This window comes from Leptonychotes weddellii, chromosome 14, assembly GCF_054177405.1.
Source record: "Leptonychotes weddellii isolate Sample4059 chromosome 14, ASM5417740v2, whole genome shotgun sequence".
NCBI lineage: Eukaryota > Metazoa > Chordata > Mammalia > Carnivora > Phocidae > Leptonychotes > Leptonychotes weddellii.
The window spans coordinates 48,983,936-49,003,405 of record NC_138382.1 but is presented as its reverse complement, the minus strand read 5'-3'; the positions used below and the strand labels follow the sequence as shown (position 1 = coordinate 49,003,405).

General features: G+C 44.5%; 1 protein-coding gene and 1 pseudogene across 1 annotated transcript in view; one reads left to right on the top strand and one right to left on the bottom strand.

Annotated features, from left to right (window-relative positions):
* The window catches only part of GNE (glucosamine (UDP-N-acetyl)-2-epimerase/N-acetylmannosamine kinase), a 326,114-nt gene that overhangs the window by 38 nt on the left and 306,606 nt on the right, over positions 1-19,470 (top strand). The gene's annotated exons all lie outside the window — the stretch shown is intronic.
* On the bottom strand, positions 11,971-12,993 carry LOC102731339 (proteasome subunit beta type-5 pseudogene; annotated as a pseudogene).

The window sequence follows — 19,470 nt, the reverse complement described above, 5'->3', positions numbered from 1 at the left end:
GGCTGCTACGTTTACTTTTGTTTAAGAAAAAAACGTTCTCATCTCAAAAAAACACAAACAAACAAAAACAGTTTTGGCATAGTCCCCGAGAATGTAATTTTAGGAGATGAAACAGCAGCGGAATGAATGTAAAAGCCACTGGTCTACCCAATGCCTTCCTATACAGACCAACAAACCAACACCTAGAGAGGTGAAGCAAGGGACTCACCCAGGGTCCCATGGCCAGTCAGCAGCCTCCTGGGGCTACAACTCGGGCCTTCCAGCAATTCCCACTCACACACATTCATTCTTTCTCTCTCTCTCAGTCAGATTCCTAGTTCTCCTGGGCATGCCACCTGTCATCCTCAGGGAGCCATTGTAGTATTAGTTTCCTGGGGCTGTTGTAACAAATTACACAAACTGGGTGGTTTGAAACAACAGAAATGTATTCTCTCAGAGTTCTGGAGACCCGGAGTCCCAAGTCAAGGTGTTGGCCAGGGCCGTGATCTCTCTGAAGGCTCCAGGGGAGAATCCTTCCTTGCCTCTCCCTGGCTTCTGCTCATGGCAATCCTTGTCAGTCCTTGGCTTATAGATGCATCCTTCCAGTCTCTGCCTTCATTGTCACAGGGCCTTCTCCCATGTGTGTGTGTGTTTTCTGTTCTTGGAAGGACACCAGGCTGGATTGAGGCCCACTAGCATGATGCCATCTTAACTTGAATACATCTGCAGAGACCCTATATCCCATTCACAGGTTCTAGGAGGACACTATTCAACCCAGAACAGCCATCCATTTGGGCTCTTTATCCAAACAAATGAATATCAGGGGCTTGAGAACGCAGCAATAGCCAAATAACTAAGCATCAGAAGCATTTCCTGCACATCTTTCTCTCTGCTCTGGATGGTAGTACCGTGTGGCCCGTTCTGCCCTTTCTAAACTGTGTGCTCCTCAAGGGCAACATGAGTTCCCAGCTCGGGCATAAAGGAGGACCTTGGGAACATTTGCTGAACAAACGAATGAAATGAGACATTTGGAAGCATAGCCCAAAGTATGTAATTTCCAGTGAAACAGCAGCCACTTCACAGCCTCTCCTAACTTGCTGGGTTCTCAGTGGGCAGCTGACTTGCTGTGAGCCCTGCAAGGTTCCAGGGCCTCTCCCTGCAAGTCAGGAACGGGACTGGCATCTGGTAACTGCCCAGCAGGGGGCAGTGTGGCCTAATGGATGGAGCCCCACAGGGTTGAGCTTGGCTCCACGCACACCCAGCAAGCAAAGGGTTGCAGAATCTCAGTGCTTCTGATTGCAAGGACTCTGGGGGGGGAAATCTAGTCCAACTTCTCTCTGTACAGATAGAGAAACAGGCCCAGACAGAAAGAACCTTGCCCAAGTTCACACAGTGAGTGAGGATCCAGAGCTCCAGACTCCATTCCCTGGGCTGATTCTCATGCTGTCAGTCTTCCTGTGACCCATCCTTAACACATGATAAAAGAGCTTATCAATTTAACATCTGACTTTTAAAGGGGCCCCTCCTGATTTAATTCTGTGTACACAATGTATGTCCCTTTGACCTAGTGATGCTTCCAGACATGTACCCCATATATGTATAAGGATGTTCATTGTGGTGTTGTTTATAAGAGAGAAAAATTGGAAAACAGCATAAATTTCAACAGTAGGGATCTGGTTTAAGAAATGGTGATAGATCTGTTGTATGGAATATTGCTAAAAATAAATACTTTCAGAAGAATATTTATAAAGAAAATGTTCATGACTGAAAATTGGGGAAATAAGACACACACTATATATGTATATTATTATACATATATATCCTTGGACTTTATACCTGAGCAAGGGTGATCCCTGCCTTGGGTCCCACAATTGAGGGTGTTCTGCATCTCATAAACACACACGTACACACAAATAGTTATTACAGAAGACATGGGCACTTCTGTTACTTAGGATCTGGTGCCCAGCATTGCATACATAGCATAACCCGAAACATCAATTCTCCACTAACATCACTCAAGCCCCAGGAAATGTGTCTGCACCTCTTGCCCTTTGTCCTTGAAACAAAAGTGCCACAACACTGGGTGGACCGTGCTGCCGCTGACATCAGAGACAGACACCACTGCAGAGTGCAGGGAAGATGTGAGCGGTGGACGTGCTGAAGTAAGAGAAAAGACAAATGAATTCGTCAAACATTTTCTCTTAGATAGCATGAAATGCAAACCTTTCTTGCATAACCTAGTATCATCTCCCAGTAGTGCCAAGTGTCCATCTCCTTGCTTTTCTTCATGTTCTAATTCATGGTTCCAGACGTACTCACTAATTAGCACAAGACTTGCAACAGCTGTACATAACAGCTTAGGAATATTTTGCAATATCAAATAATTCATTTTACCCTTAAATTTGTATATATGTAGATTTAGACAAATATGGATGAAGCATAATACCAACCCTTTGCATTGACAACTAGATGAATGTTGGCCATTAAAAGAGCAGAGTTTTGGGGCGCCTGGATGGCTCAGTCAGTCAAGCGCCCGACTCCTGATTTCAATTCAGGTCATGATCTCAGGGTGGTGAGATGGAGCCCTGCGCTGGGCTCCACACTCAGTAGGGAGTCTGCTTGGGATTCTCTCCCGGTGCCTCTCCCTCTGCCCCTCCCCTGCACCCCCCACTCTCTAAAATATATAAATAAATCTTTAAAAAAGAGAGCATAGTTTTAATATTTTTAATATTTAACTTAATCAACTGTTTAAAAATTTAAAACCAGCTTTATTGAAATAATTTTGATCTAAATTTTTAATATTTACTAATTATAATTTGAATTTTGCCTTTTCATCCTAATAATTTTGCATATTTTAGAATTAAAATAACTTTTTTTTTAAGATTTTATTTATTTGAGAGAGAGGGAGAGAGAACATGAGCAGGGGGAGTGGCAGGCAGAGAGACAAGCAGACTCCGCACTGAGCAGGGAGCCCAACTCAGGGCTTGATCCCAGAACCCTGAGATCATGACCTGAGCCAAAGTCAGATGCTTAACCGACTGAGCCACCCAGGAGCCCAGGCCTGTGTTTAGAAAAAGATCCTGACAGAAAATACACCAGAATTTTGAAGGATGGCTTTGGATTGTAGGGGTTGCCAGATTTTTATTTTATTTTAAAATTTATTTTTCTGTTGTATTTTTTCCAGATTTTCTATAGTAAAAACAAAACAAAACAAAAACAAGAAAACATCAGGGAAAAACCCCACAGTAAGTGTATAGTTTCAAGGGTTGCCTCTTTACCAGGGCAGCTCTCCAACCCCACCCCAACCTGGAACGACTTTCCACCCTCGACCAGGATCCCGGTGTCCTGGGACGGGCTTCTAATTCTGTCCCCCTGCTCCCACAACCACCCCAGACTTTCAGCAGGAGAGACCCAAGGGTGGCTCCACTCTCAGGCCACACCGAGCGCTTTCCCTCTTTGCCGGCATCCATGTCCGTTAATGAGACTACATAAAGCTGCCCCTGAATGCCTTGTGCCGCTCTCCTAGCAAACAGCGTTCTCAGCCTGGGGCTCCCCCCACCCAGCAAAGCATTTAACTCAGAGCTACAAGGTGAAATCCAGCACCCTCCCTGACATCTCCCTCATGACAGGGCCAAACGCCCCAGCACCTGACCTTCTAGGAGCTTCTTCAGAAAGATGATCAGCACACTAGGGGTAGGGGGTTGCTGTTAGGGTTCTACGGATCAGTTCTTGAGGCCAGCTGATACCATTTCCCCATAAAGAGACCAGACAATGAAGGGAAACACCTGCGTTTCTCCAGCGACAACCGCCGTGGGAACAGAGAGATGGAGAAGGCAGGACGTTCTCACTGGTTCCCATCCAATCCCAATGGAATTCTGACACCTGTCGCTACCCTCCCAGTCTGGAGGCTGGCAGTGAGTGCGGGCTGCACCCCCCAGCCAGGCAGTCTCACTGGTAGAAAGCGCTTCCTGGAATTGGGAAGGAGGCTGCTGTGACCCTGTAACCAGCCTTGGTAAACTTGATAAACCAGCCTCCAGGAAGGGAGGCCAGACGTCTGCTTCTGAAGTCAATTCCCCTGGTGGTTCTGATACATGCTGAGTGATGAACCGCAGCTGAGGACAGGGACAGAAAAATCTCACAGCCCTGCTTCATGGCACCTCACGCCAAGCTCTCTTGCTGCTGGGCCCCCACTCAGGTGGGTCCAGACTCCGAGTGCCCCAGCCCGTGGGACCCTTGACCCCAGCTCTTTCCTCCTGAGTCTATCAGCGCTTTCCCCACGGTTGGATAGGAGCATTAAATAGCTCCTTTCCCACTCAGCGGGCAACAGCTGTGGCCCCTGGGAAGCCTGCAGCTACAGTTCAAGTACTCAGGAGAGCGGCTACCCGAGCTGAGCGCTACTTTACTTGTGATGGGCAGGCCTCTTCGGTGCTCTGTCCCACCAGCTTCCCTGGGACCTGGGCTCCCCCGCGCTGTCTGCCCTGCAGCCACACCTGCCTCTGCCTACCGTGCTCTCCCCTCTCCTCACCCGGTACACCCCCAGGGTGCCCCGAAGCGCATCATGGACTCTCTGCAGTCCTGGTAAATTTTACATGAGTAATGAATATGTTGATATATGTCACCCCACCCTGAGCCCAACTCCGTAAATACAAGGATGGGGCCTGGGGTTTGCTCCCTACTCTCTCCTCAGCTCTCAGTACAGTCTGCCACACTGCAGGAACCTAAGAAATAACTGAATAAATGGATATATGAATAGATCCCCACATTAACCTACGAAGCAAGAACTATTATCCCCACTCTTACAGCTGAGGCACTGAGGCAGAGGTTAAAGGAATGGACTCACACTGCCGAGCTACTAATTGGCAGAACAGCTCTGGACCCCACTTTGCCAGCCCCAAGCCCTCAAGCCCTCAAGCTCTACCTCTGCCTCGGGAAGGCTTCGGGAGCAGCTAGACCTGGGGCTGCTTTGGGAACTGGTTTGCCGCCTGTCCCGAGTCCAGGCAGTGTCTTCACTTGCAAATTCTCTCTTGTTCTTGCTCCTAGAGTTCCATTTCTGCTTCTCTTTTTCTCTTCTCTCTCTTCTCTTCCCTCTCAGACCTCCCTTGCCCACAGTGTCTGCAGCCCGAGAGAGTTATAAAGACTCGGTGAGCCCTTAATGGGGAACTTCTCAAAATAAAGGCAGAGTAGTGCTGGAGAGAGAAAAAGCCCACCATCACACCCAGGTGATTTGCTAGCCCTGGTGAGTCAGGGAAATAGAGGCACAGAAATATTGAAAAGAATTAGTGTTTTTTTTGTTTAAAGTCTGTCTTTGGGATAAAAGAAAAATAAAATTTAAAAAAAAATTTAAAAGAGCTCCTGAAGATGAAGAAAAAGTATATTTGGAAAACTTGGAGAAACAGATATAATAATGATAATTGGAAACTGGCTTCCACCCTTTATAGCAAATCCTGATGAGATGCATCCTGAAGTGTAAACAGATTTGAACAATAAACTTATTGAACCATATACAATTATTTCTGGAGAGAAATGGATGAGCGGTTGGTTAGACAAATGGAAGAGGTGTGAATGATTCTTAACACTCTGATCTGGCAAAATGGTCCTTGGAAATTAATGGAACAAAAAATTATACCGGGGAAGAGAAGCATCATCAGGAGAAAGCACTAAACATAGGAACCATGAAATGAAAACGCATTCTTATGAATAAGAGAATTAATGAAATGAATTTAAGAAAAGGTCAAATTGGGGAGACTATCAGATGGGCTGCAGCTCCACAAAGCCCCTAAATTTACTGTGGCATTTGAAGCACAGGATTTTGGAAGTACAAAGTCCCCTGAGAAATCATCCATTCCTTGCTCTTTTTCTATAGTTGAGGAACCTCAGGTCCAGAGAGGGTGAGTGACTTGCCCAAGGTCACACAGCAAGGTGGCTACCGGTCTTTATGTTGCATTAATGCCACATGTGGATCTAACTGTGGTTCCATCTACTTTGAGCTGTGTTTAGTGATAGATGCTTTATTTTATTTTTTTTTAAAGATTTTATTTATTTATTTGCGAGAGAGAATGAGATAGAGAGAGCATGAGAGGGGGGAGGGTCAGAGGGAGGAGCAGACTCCCTGCTGAGCAGGGAGCCCAATGCGGGACTCGATCCCGGGACTTGATCCAGGGACTCCAGGATCATGACCTGAGCCGAAGGCAGTCGCTTAACGAACTGAGCCACCCAGGTGCCCTAGATGCTTTATTTTAGAGGGTGCTGGCAGGTAGGAGACAAGCCTAGTTCAAGACTCTCTGTGCAGAAAACACACTTTCTAGGGTTAGTCACTGTTTTAGAGTCAAATTCTCACCCTACCACTTACCAGCTGTGATCTTATAAGTCATTCCAGCTTTCTGAACTTCAGTCTCATCAGTGAAATGGGGCCAATACTGCCTACTTTGCAGAATGAAATGCGATATCCCAGGAAAAGTACCTAGTACTTGGTAGGAACTCAATCAATGGCACTAATGTCATAGGCATGACCAAAATCCATTACCTTACAATCTACAGTTACCCAAAAAGAAAAAAAAAAAAATTAATGGCAATAAAAGGGAAAAAAAATCATGACAGAACTAGAAGTTTGACAGAAAGAAATTAAGAATGAAGTGTGGTCCAACACTTTATCTTTCCTCAGAGAAGTCAAATAACCCAGGATCGCACAAAAAATACACTCAGACAGTGGGCCTTGCCTGAGGAAGTGCTAGCATCTATTTCCCAGCTAGGTTCTTGAGATACTCCTGAGGACTAGGACCTCCACGAGGGTGCCTCTACAGAACTTGGCCCCTGTAACTGGCCACTCCCACTCTGCAGGGGATGGTGCTCACTTATCTGGGTGTGGTTCACGGAAAAAGGGCAGGAAGGGCCCTGGTGAGGAGGCTCCACTTCCCACCACAGGGGGCACCAGGGGGCACCATCCTCCCAGGAGGGGCTGTCTGGCTAGGGCATAGGATTTTGTGGAGGTCAAGTGAGGTAACACTCTGGGGCTCCTGAGGTCTGCAGAGCCCTGAAGTGACTCCACTCGGCAGAGGCCTCTAAGTAATCCGACTTGCAAGGGAAATGAGGAGAGAAGCCTAGTCAAAAATGAATTCTTGTCCTATTCCTGTGAGAAGCCAAAGTGTATTTAGCTGAAATTATTTTCACAAAATAATACTGTGAAGAGCTTCATAGTATACTGCCCAAGGAGCTATTATGCTCAGCGCTCTACACAGACATGAGCTAGAAACTCCCAGTCAGCATGTCAGAGAGGCTCAGGCACTCCAGGCTAAGACCATATGGCCACATCTCTCTAGATTCTTCAGACCTTGTCGCCTGTTTTGACTGAATTAACTAGACAGCAGTGATACCCCAGCTCAAGTTCCACCATGTTCATACAATCTTCCTGATACCCCCATCACAATCAACTGCCTCCTCCACCTCCTGTGACCCCATGTTGACCACTGTCTTTATGGAATTTAAGACAAGACCGAGTGTCAAGTGGCAATAAATGAGGTCAGGGACCACTTTTCCCTTCGTGCCCAGTGTCTTTAGCAGCATCTAGTTGGGTACCTGGCACATGGCCAGGGTTCAGAAGCATTCTCAGCATTAAATTAAATAATCGTAGAAAATGTGGGGCTGGGCCAGATGGACTCAGAGGCCAAATTTTCTAACAGTGGTTTTATTGTCTTTATATCCCTTATTCTTTGTAGGGAAATCCAAGGTAGTTCATACCAAGGAGCTTAGAGGAAAGGTAATGGACTCTGTTCAGTCATGGGCTTGGCAGTGGCTGAAGAGCTGGCATCCCAGCCCAGGAAACTGCCTCCAGGAGGGGAAAGAGGCTATTCCTTTGGGATGAACAGACCCAGAGTCAAACTCCAGCTCTCCTGCTTATTACCTTGGGCTTCATTTTCTTCATCTGCAACAAAAAGATAACAGTATTTACCTTGCAGGATGGTAGTGAGGTTTAAATGTGATAATGTGCAAAGCACCTGGCTCCTAGTAGGTTCCTCAATACAATAGTTCCATTCTCTTTTCATGCTTTAAAGAGACATAGTGGGATAGGAAAAGGCTCAGGCTTCAGAACTTCGCTGACCTGGACTAGGTCTGAAAGCTCCCTTCTCCATGTATATGTGTGTGACTTTGAGCAAGTTATTTCATAGATGTAAGCCTCTGTTCTCTTGTCTGTAGAATGAGAATAATAGAACTTACATTATTAGGTTTGAGGGAAGATTCAATGAGATTAGTAAAATGCAGAGAATACTGCCTGGAATTTACTCAGTTCTAAACAAGTGGATACTATATTATGCTCTTCCTTAGGATGGTATGAGGCATCTACCAGGCCCACAGACAGGGTTGGGGTTTGTGGTGGGCTCAATGGATTTGGGGATCCTGGCTGAGAGGGCCTGCCAAGACCAAGAGGCAGAGTTTCTGGTTAATGGCAGAATGCCTCCAGTCTGGCCAGCACGACAAAGAGCTCTGCAGGCACCATTGGCTGGACTGTGGAGATACCCCAGAGATTCACAGCCCCCTGGGGGTATAAAAACTTTCCAGGGAATATCCAGCAGGGAATCAATTTCCTGGTTCCCACCTTCCATATGAATTCTTTCCTGAAACTGATCTGCCTTTGGTGGAAACATCATGCCAGTTTTCCATTCCCATCCTCCCTTCTATAATCCTTCTTCTACTGTATAAACAGACTCATGTTATCTTTTCACCTGAATATTACTATGGTTATGTTGTCCTGTTGAGTCAAAAATTCTGGGGCATCAAATAAAGGGACAATTCAACAAATGGTGTTCTCAATGTCACCTTTAATCAAGGCACTATAACCACCACAGTCCAAATCCAGGCCCACCACATACAGTTGTGCAGGTTGTTCACTGCATAATTCCAGGGGTTGCCATCTACATCACAGTCTATGTGAACATCTCTCCCTGGAGTTTTGTAGTGCACGACAACATGGCTATATGCCCCCACCCATCTCATTAAGAGAAGCTTTTCTGATAATTTTTAACTCTTTAATAATTATTTATCAAAATTTGCAGTACATTCATGTTATTTTTATCAGGTTTGTATTACTGATAGTTGAAATGATAACTCAATCCAAAAGAATTTTTTTTTATTCTTAGAGGCTTATGGCCATAGGAAATTAAAAAATTCAATTTATATACATCTTTTTTGTTGCAGAGAAGTATGATAGGAAAATCAATAAAAGACTTTCAAGCATAAAAATACATTACATTAGAATAAAATTCTGTGGGGGAAGTGGATTGGAAATACAATTTCCTACTGTTAAATAAGAGCTCATTCGTGTATTTTTTAAAAGGATGGTGGTGGGTATCAAATTGCTATGATATGTGTATTTTATTGGACACATTTAAACAGCGATGTGAAGAGTTTTATCTCACAATTTATATATTTATAATATACCAGACATGATATCCTTTGTAATTATTTAAAACTGTATATTTAAAATTATTTAAAATGGTTTATTATAGTCTAGATGTCAACATTAAAATGTTCAAGTAGGGACATAGATTATTTTAGGGAACACTGAGCAAAAATGGTTAACCCCACTGATGCCAACCCCATTTTATTTTATTTTTTTTTAAAGATTTTATTTATTTATTTGAGAGAGAGAGTGCACAAGCAGCGGGAGGGGCAGAGGGAGAAGGAGAAGCAGACTCCTCGCTGAGCGTGGAGCCTGATGCAGGGCTTGATCCCAGGACCCCGGGATCACAACCTGAGTCAAAGTCAGACGCTCAATAGACTGAGCCACCCAGGAGCCCCTCAACCCCATTTTAGACACCAGCCTGCTCCAGCAAGTGGATGCATCCTCTCCACAGCAGAGCACGTAACACCTTTTGGGAGGGTGAAGATGAAGGGGTTCCATCAGGGCTCTTCCCACACAGACCCTCAGGACTCAGGTGTGGTTTAGAACTCTGGTTTCTCCTACACACTGTGCCTGGCACATAGTAGGCCTAAACCCCAAGTATAGAGAGATCTGCCTTTTGCCAACAGAAAGTTCCAAAACAAAGCTTTGACCAACTTGCATGTATCAACTTTTAAGAATATAGATGGGATAGTCAAAGGTCTGCCTATTTAATAAATTTAAAACTTTAATTTCACATAAAGTAATGTATATAAAATATATTAGTATACCAGTGTAGTAATTATAAGTCATATGTTAATTGAAACTTAACATACTAATATAAAGTCTCATATTAATTGGAAGGATATTTAGAAACATTGCCTCTTTTCATGCTCACATGGAATCCAGGAAACAATGATACTCATCCTCTTCACATGCCTCTTTGACATTGGTATCTTTGTCATCACCAGAGCCACTTCGCAAGTCACCTAACACCACTTTCCAGAGCACATCACCTTCACTTCCATCCAAATCATTTAAGTTACAGGATGTTTTGCATCCGTGGATGATGCTGTCACTGGAAATTACACTCCTAGCCCCAAGTATCCATTCTCTATTCATGAGCTCTGCAAAGGAAACACTTAGTGTATTGTTTTTTAAAGTGATCTTTAAAAGGCTTGTTTATAACACCCAACACTTGTAATTATATGGAAAAATGACTAAATCTCTGCTTAGTGTTTCTGTCTCCATTTTTACTCCAGGAAGTGACCTTTATAAGCACTGGAAGCCTAGCATTGATTGAAGTTATTGGGGATGAATATGTCATCCCCAAACAGTGCTTTTGGGTCAAAATTAAATGAGAACAAGCCCCATAACATGAGAAACTTAGGAAGGACTTGAACAGAAAGTAAATCTCCCTTTTCTGAGAGATGATAATGGGTGAGTGGCTGGGTGGATGAACAGTGCGATACTGGAGTCTTTAGAATTCAAGACAGCCCCCCAAGGTTGGGGCTCAGTAGGGGCTACCCTCCAGGTCCCTAGTTTCTTTCACTGGAATCTCCTCCAACTAACCCACCAGCATGATGGGTTCCAGTTTGGGCAGAGGGAGATGGGTGGCAGGACTGTAATTCCAACACTGCCCAAAGCCAGAGAAAGGAAGTCATGTTAACCACGTCCCTCCTCTGTACACACAGAGGACTGCAGCCTGCTCCTCCAATACCCTGTCTCCCAGCCAGGTTGTGAGGTGGGTGTTTACCCACATTTAGCCAATAGAAAATAGAAACTCTAGGCATTTTCAACTGCATTTATAGAGACACAGAAACTTGTCTTGCCAATAGTTAATCTCCCAAGTGGTTACAAATGTCTGCCCAGTGGCTCAGAACTAGAAATCCCAGGTTGAAAACTTTGTCCTTCCACTTAGAAGATACATGACAAGTGGTGATTCATTTAATCTTCTGGTCTTACTTTTCTTACCTATAAAATGGAGGTGATAATATCTACCTCATAGTTATTGTGAGGATTCAAATAATGGTACCCAGCCCAGAATCTGGGACATCATCATAAGCTCTAACTATAAGAACCTGGAGCTGCCTGACTCAAGCTCTGAGGGTAGAGAGGGTAATACAAAAAGAGAACCAGTTGCTCCTGGGAAAGACACAGCTTTCCCTGGATGGCAAGCGGCCGCAATGCTTATCTCTTGTGAAATGCCAAGAAAGACAGTACCCTGGCCCCCCAGCCACACACAGCACCAGTGATTCTAGCATGGTCTTGGTGTGTGACAAGCATCTTAAAATCCACGTTTGTGGCTTGGTTCTCTTATTACAAAAATGATACAGTTCATTATACAGTGGAGTAAAAAGAAAATTACAATCAACTCTAATTCCCAGAGATAACATCAGTTAGTACTTTGGTATACATCCTTCCAATTCTTTTTTGTTTGTTGGTTGGTTGTTTTGTTTGCTTGCTCTTCCTCTTCTAATTGCAAACAAAGGAGCATACTCTCCGTATCATTTTGTCACTTGCTTTCTCACCCTGTGGACGTCTTTCTGCACATTAACTATTATTTCACAACATTTTAATGATTACATAATGCTTTCTTTTTTTTTTTTTTTTTTGAGCTCGAGTAGTGTAATGTTAACATCCAAGAAAGTAAAATCACCTCTGCAGCAGGTCATTAACAACTAGTAACACATAGAGGTCAATGGCACCAGTGCTTAAAAAAATTATCTATACAATTGAGGACCCCACCCCTGGAGGATAGGGAGCTGTATCCACATTACCAGCAACTGTCCCCCCATGAAATGCAAGCAGCCACATCCACCCTCCTTCAAGGGGTAGAACCACTATATTTGTCATGTAGGTCAGCTACATTGTCACTGGAGACGGATCCAGCCATCCTCCCGGACATGGTAGAGGTTGACTGCACCTCCTGAGTAGGCATCTCTATAGGTGGCTTGGTAGATGGCTCGACGGGCCAGATCATAGGCCTGTTCCACCTCTAGGTCATAGGAGTAACCCTGATCCATGACCCCATAAGCATACACAGAGCCAGAACCTACAGAGAAGGTGGCCCCCGAGATCCAGTTTCCTTCACTGTCCACATAGTAGAGGCCAGGGCCTCTCTTATCCCAGCCACAGACCATGGTGCCCATGGACAGCCCCATGCCTTTATACTGATACACCATGTTGGCAAGCAGCTTGGAGGCAGCTGCTACCGAGATGCGTTCCTTGTTTCAAAGCTCATAGATTCGACATTGCCGAGCCAACAGCCGCTCCCAGAAGCTGCAGTCCGCTGCGCCCCCAGCCATGGTGCCCAGCAGGTAGGGACTGATCTCTATCACCTTCTTTACTGTCTGGGAGGCTATATAGGCACCGGCTATGGCCTGAGAGTCCGCTGCAACAATGACTCCATGTTGAAACTTGAAGGCCAGGGTGGTGGTTCCATGAAGCATTTCAATTCTCAGCTCCTCCGCGACACCCCAGTTGGGCACGGCCAGGCTCAGCCCATCGCTGGGACTCCCTGGACCCAGGTCCAGTAGATCTGCACGACCCCCGAGTCCAAAAAACCCGAGCCCGTTCACCGGTAGCGGCCTCTCCAACACGCTGACCAGCGCCATGTCTAGTAAGGGCACCTACATAATGCTTTCTTAAGTGATTTGCCATGCCTTTGTTTCCAGTCCCCTTTCTTTGGAGGTTTTTGAGTAGTTTCTAATGTTTCCCATCACAGACTAAAGCCTGTTCAAATTTTATGGTGTACAAAGCACTTGTTCCCATCACTTTGGATCTTCTCATTAACTTGGAAAGAGGGCAATGCGATCATCACTCTTTCCATTTGACAGGTGAGAAAACTTGAGGCTCATGAAGAAAAAAGTGGCTTGCTCAAGGTCGCTCAATAACTGGTAGAGCAGCTCCCAACCTGGGTCTTTTGGGCCTCTGGCCGGACCAATTTCCTGACACTCTTTTCCCCACCGCTGCCCCCATGGAGTAATGAATCCTCCAAAGGTTGATTGTGTCTCTTCTGCCTCTTGTCCCCCAGGAACATCTGGCCTTAGAAGGACTCCTTAACCCAAACCAGAAACCCTGGCCTCCCAATCTGAGTAGTTCCTCAAATACTCTCTAACCCATCACCTAGTTTTATTTTGATTGTTGTTATCACGATTTATTATTTTCTTGTTTATTTACTTGTCTTTTATATAGTCCAGTGATTCTCAGCAGGGCAAAACCAACCCCCAGTGAGGAAAGGCATAGGTTGTCTTGCAAACTTACAACATCTGAATTTTAACCAGACATCTGTGTGGGTCAAAAAACGTTTATAGTCCTCTCAATCTAGACTGAAACTCACAAAGGACAGCATGCTTGGTTTTAATTTACACTGACTTTCCCAAGAATGCAACCATTATTGAAACACAAAGATTATTTTACTTCCTTCAATTCGGAGTTTTCTCATTTCAGAAAATGACATCACCCACGGTGGCACCGTTCATGGTATCTGAGTCTTGTATCAGTCTGCACTTGGAGCTTTCACATTCCAAGCAATTCTAAGTATATTGACCAATATCTTTTTTTTTTTTAGCCCTATTTCAAATTGTCAACGAGAAAGAGAAAAAGTCGTCAACATTCAGTTGGACATTATCTCTTTCTTCTTAAATTCAAACATTCATTATAAGTAAGTATGAGCATCCGAATGTGTCATGATGCTTTCTCATGTACTTATGACCAAACATTTGAATAATGAAATACATATTATTTTATTACAATTGCTTTCATTTCTTCATTAAATTACAGTGAAGATGCTATACTGATTTTTTTAATTATGCAAATAAGTGTAATGTATTATCTGTGAATTTAATTTCAGGATGATAAAGGAGCCATTCAAAAGATTTGAGTTACAAAGGGGCCTTTGGGTCTGATTGTATTGCGAATTGTATTGTATTCGTGTGGTCTGTCTGACTCCCCCTCTGACAGATCAGCTCCATGAAGGCAGGGCCTGGTCTGACTGAATCTCCACTCTGGCCCCCAGCACCCAGACCAGTTGAGTAAAGCAATGATAGAGGCATTTTGGGCATTGTAAAAAAAAAACAACACAAAACAAAACAAAAACTGGAGTCAGGGAGAAATTTATGGGCAGAGTTCAGCCTTCAACAAGTTGATTAGGTAACATTTCTGAAATTCCTTTTCTCCAAGTACCAATTGGGGTAGGAATCCTGACATGCCTGGATACTAAGAAGGTTCAAAGAGATCAAAGATCTGAAGACTACTCGTACAGTGCCTGGCCCAGGGGAGGGCTAAGTAATTGATTGCTGTTATTGTTTTTGTTGTCCTTAGATTTCTCAGGCAGTAATCCATAAGTCTCTTGCCCCCTTCTCTGTTCAAAATCTGGCAGTTGTTATTAATACACTTTCCTAAGAACCTCCTATTCCCATTTATTCCCTCCCACCTCCCCAACCCCAGGCCGAGCTCCCTTCAATAATCTCAGTCTAATTGGAATTGGGACTGTCAGGATGACTTTCTTGTCCCCTCCCCAATTCTCACCTTGGTCCCGTCTCTGACAGATGCCACCATCCCCATGGCTCCAGGCAGAAGCCACAGGAGCAGGAAGGTGCCGTGCTGGCCAGACTCCCCGCAGGTGCCATGGCGGGGCAGGTCCAGTGCCCCAGACTTCAGCTGCCACGTGGGCAGTGGACCTGGCACCCCTGCCAATTCTCCATGATGAAACGCCGCCGCCCTGGGGGAGCCATCTCCAGCCTTCCACGGTGGCTCAGCGGCAGGTTTATCACACTCGCTGAGAGAAGACATAATCAATTCCCCAGCTGGCACTTTGTGCTGAATACCCACTTTTTCAGCTTGATAGCAGGACTAAATTAGTTATTTAGCAACTAGGCCCTAATTTAGAGCGAGCGAGAGCCTTGACAAGGATCATTGTTCAAGGCCATCCCCCCTTTGCCTTCAGATAGGAGGCCCACAAATCCCCAGAAGGTGATAAATAGACAATTAGAAAATAGATATATTTGGTTAGATCTACAAGGCTCCCCAGCGCTGTCAGGCTCACAATGAAGGGGGCCGGGGTAAATTGGTGGCCAATGAACGCCAGCTGCATGGCCATCCGTCCTGCAGACACTCAGCCATATGTGGCCATTTACAGGCCGTCCTGAAGAATAGATCGGACCAATAAGACCAGAGGGAACTAAAAATACTTGACAAAGTTGGCTGCTCTTCATTTAACAAGAATAAAATATCTAATGGGGTGTAATGGAGGCCATCAATCACCTACTGCCAGACCCGGCATAATACCACACTTTTAACTATTAATGCAACTTTTTTTTCCTCTAATAAGTGGGACAGGCACATCCGCTTTGTACACAGGGTGGATGTTTGGGGAGTGGAGATGAATGGGAGATGCTGGAGGCAGAGGATGAATTTTGGCTTAAAAACAGAAAAGGATGATGGGAATGTAAAATGGGACAGCCACTAGGGAAACAGTATGGCGGGTCCTCAAAAAGTTAAATAGAATTACCACATGATCCAGCAATTCCACTCCTAGGCATATACCCAAAAGAACTGAAAGCTGGGACTCTTAACAGGATGTACACATGTTCACAGCAGCATTATTCACAATAGCCAAAAGATGGAAGCAACCCAAGGGTCCATCAATGGCTGAATGGATAAACAAAATGTGGTGTGTACATACAATAGAATATTATTCAGCCTTAAAAAGGAAGGATATCCTGATACATGCTGTAACATGCATGGACCTTGAGAACATGATGCTAAGTGAAATAAGCCAGATACAAAAAGATAAATATTGTATGACTCCTCTTATATGAGGTACCTAGAATAGGCAAATTCATAGAAAAAGAAAGTAGAATGATGGTTGCCAGGGGCTGGAGGGAGGGGAGGTTGGGAGTTAATGTTTAATGTACAGGGTTTCTGTGTGACACGATGAAAAAGTTCTGGAATTAGAAGTGATGGTTGTACAACATTGTGAATGTACTTAATGCTACTGAATCATAAACATAAAAATGGTTAAGATGATAAATTTGTTATGTTTTTATTTTATTTTAAAGAGTTTGTTTATTTGACAGAGACAGAAAGAGAGCGAGAGAGAACACAAGCAGGCGGAATGGCAGAGGGAGAAGGAGAAGCAGGCTCCCCGCTGAGCAGGGAGCCCAATGAGGGGCTCGATCCCAGGACCCTGAGATCATGATCTGAACCGAAGGCAGACACTTAACCAACTGAGCCACCCAAGCGCTCCATGTTTTTATTTTATTTATTTTATTATTATTTTTTTAAAGATGTTTATTCATTTATTTGACAGGGAGAGACACAGCGAGAGGGGGAACACAAGCAGGGGAGGTGGGAGAGGGAGAAGCAGGCTTCCCACTGAGCAGGGAGCCCGATGTGGGGCTCGATCCCAGGACCCTGGGATCATGACCTGAGCCAAAGGCAGACGCTTAACCATCTGAGCCACCCAGGCGCCCCCCATGTTTTTATTTTAAATAGGAATAGGAGAGCAGGAGAAACGTTCCAATTTGGCTGAAGAACAGAAAAGTACTGTGGATTCAGTTAATCTAGGAACATTAAAAAAATAATAAGTCGCCCAGAAGACTGATCTTCTCTTGGGCAAATCATGCTTTCTTGGGGTCTCGGTTTCCCTGTCAATAGATGATAGATAACAACCCTTGACCCCTCTACCTCCCAGAGCAATTTGTGAGGCCCCAGTGAAATGAATGGGAAGGACATGGGCACCCTTTGTAAACCATTAAGCACTGTTGTCTAATTTGTCAGTCCATACCTGTTTCCAGCTAATAAACATTTCAAGAAACCTACTAAAGGAACTTCATCCATATGGACTGAGCCATCAATCTGAAAGACCCCACGGATAGGAAAGTCAGGTCCCCACAGATGGAGACCAGACCCTGTCCTCAACCCACCACCCACTTGGGGAGGCTCCTCCTTGGCCACTGCTGGTTTCATGCATTATTCAGTCACCAGAGTCACCCTACAGCGGCCCTGATAATGTCCTTCACACAGTCTGAGTGTCTCCAGGTAGGGCAGATAAGGAACAAGGAGCGAAATGACTTTGAACACACCTGCAGAGTGCAGATGAGCCAGGTGCTGTGGCAGCATGGGACTGAGTGCTCTTTGCAGGGAAGGCAGGAGAGGTCTGGGTGTTCGAGGGGATGATGATGGCTGCAGAATGATGGCCATCAGATTTCATGGTAATCCCTGTGGTGTGGCTTCTTTGTAGGCTTTTACCTCCCCCCATCTCCAACTGCATATTTTGGGTTTATTGAAAAGATTCCTTCTATTTCAGTTTTTAAAGCACATTTACGCCTCCTGACTCATTTGATCCTCAAAACCACTTTGTACGTAAATACAAGTCCATTGGCAAGACAGATCATATATACTCATGATAACAAATTACAAGTTTTTGCAATTGAGGTATCTATACATTACAGGAGGAAGATAGGATATATTTATACAGGATACATGCCAAAATAGGTCAGGAAATATACATGTGTATCTTCTGTCCTAGTTTGGATGGATGAGATGTCTTCCCTGAGGAAGTGAAGTTAAAGCCTTGATGAAGGATGAGCAGTGTGTATCTGGAAACTCTGCTGAGTACTCTGAGAAATTTAAAGATGAAGACCCTATCTTTAAGAAACTTCAATCTAACAGGGCAGTGTTTCCTGGAGAGTTCCACAGAATACTGGATGCACAAGTTCCTGGTTTATATAAAAGGTTCTATGGTCAAATACATCTTGGGAACACTGGGTTGGATAGGTAAACTGTTCTCTTTGCTGTAGAACTTGTTAGCAATTTTTATATGCCAAGGTGCTCTGGCAATCTCCATAGACATTCTCTTTTCCAATCAAGACAAACCTTTGTAAGTAACATCTTAAAATGCAAGCAGAAGTGCTCTGTCAGAAACCCTATCAATTTATGGAGGGCAAGAGACCTGCCCAAGGACACACAGCTCATTAATGATAGAATCTAGACTCTATTGACCTTCCCACCAGCCTTTCTTCTCCCCCATCAGATTCCCTGCATGATGGAGGTTGTAGATGCAAGATAACCATTCTTCCAGCCTCCTTTATAGCTATGGATGGCCATATAGCCCATTTCTGCTAATGAGATGTTAGAATTCTGCTTGAAGGCTTGTGAGAAGGACTTTGCTCCTGATATAAAGAGAGACTGAATAAGAGGAGTTCTCTCACTGCCATCCCTTCCTACTTCCGGACTCTGTTGACAGAAGGCATGGTATCTGGGCTGCTGCAGTCATCTTGTGACCATGAAGGGAGACAACACCAACACCATGAGTTGAGTAAAGCATCAAGCAGGTGGGAATAGCTATAGCCCTTGATTACAACATTACGCTGCTGGACCAACTCTGTGACCATCCACCTCTGGACTTCTTGCCACGAATACCCACTTTAATGAGGGAGGGTATTGTGTTACTTGCAGCCAAAAAATATCCTTACTAATTCAATTCTCAAGCCTGGTTATCCACCTTGGACTTTTTAAATGCATTTTTATTTTTATTCTTTTTTTAAGATTTTATTTGAGAGAGCGAGAGCAAGCAGGGAGGGGCAGAGAGAAGAGAAAGAATCTGAAGCAGACTCCGCACTGAGTGCAGAGCCAGACGCAGGGCTCGATCATGACCTGAGCCAAAACCAAGAGTTGGATACTTAAGCGACTGAGCCACCCAGGTGACCCTAAATACATTTTCATTTTTTTAAAGATTTTATTTATTTATTTGAGAGAGGGAGAATGAGAGAGAGAGAGAGAGCATGAGAGGGGGGAGGGTCAGAGGGAGAAGCAGACTCCCCGCTGAGCAGGGAGCCCGATGCGGGACTCGATCCTGGGGCTCCAGGATCATGACTTGAGCCAAAGGCAGTCGCTTAACCAACTGAGCCAACCAGGCACCCCCTAAATGCATTTTTAAGTAGAATATCTCCCTGTTTAGCATTTCCCTGCTAGAATGCCCCTCAGAATAGGAATGACCAAATATCATAGAATATACATATCTTTCAATATAATATTTAAGCCAATATTCACAAAGGAAAAATTTTTCATTCATTAAAAAATATATCACAAAAACTGTGACATTGTGTTTG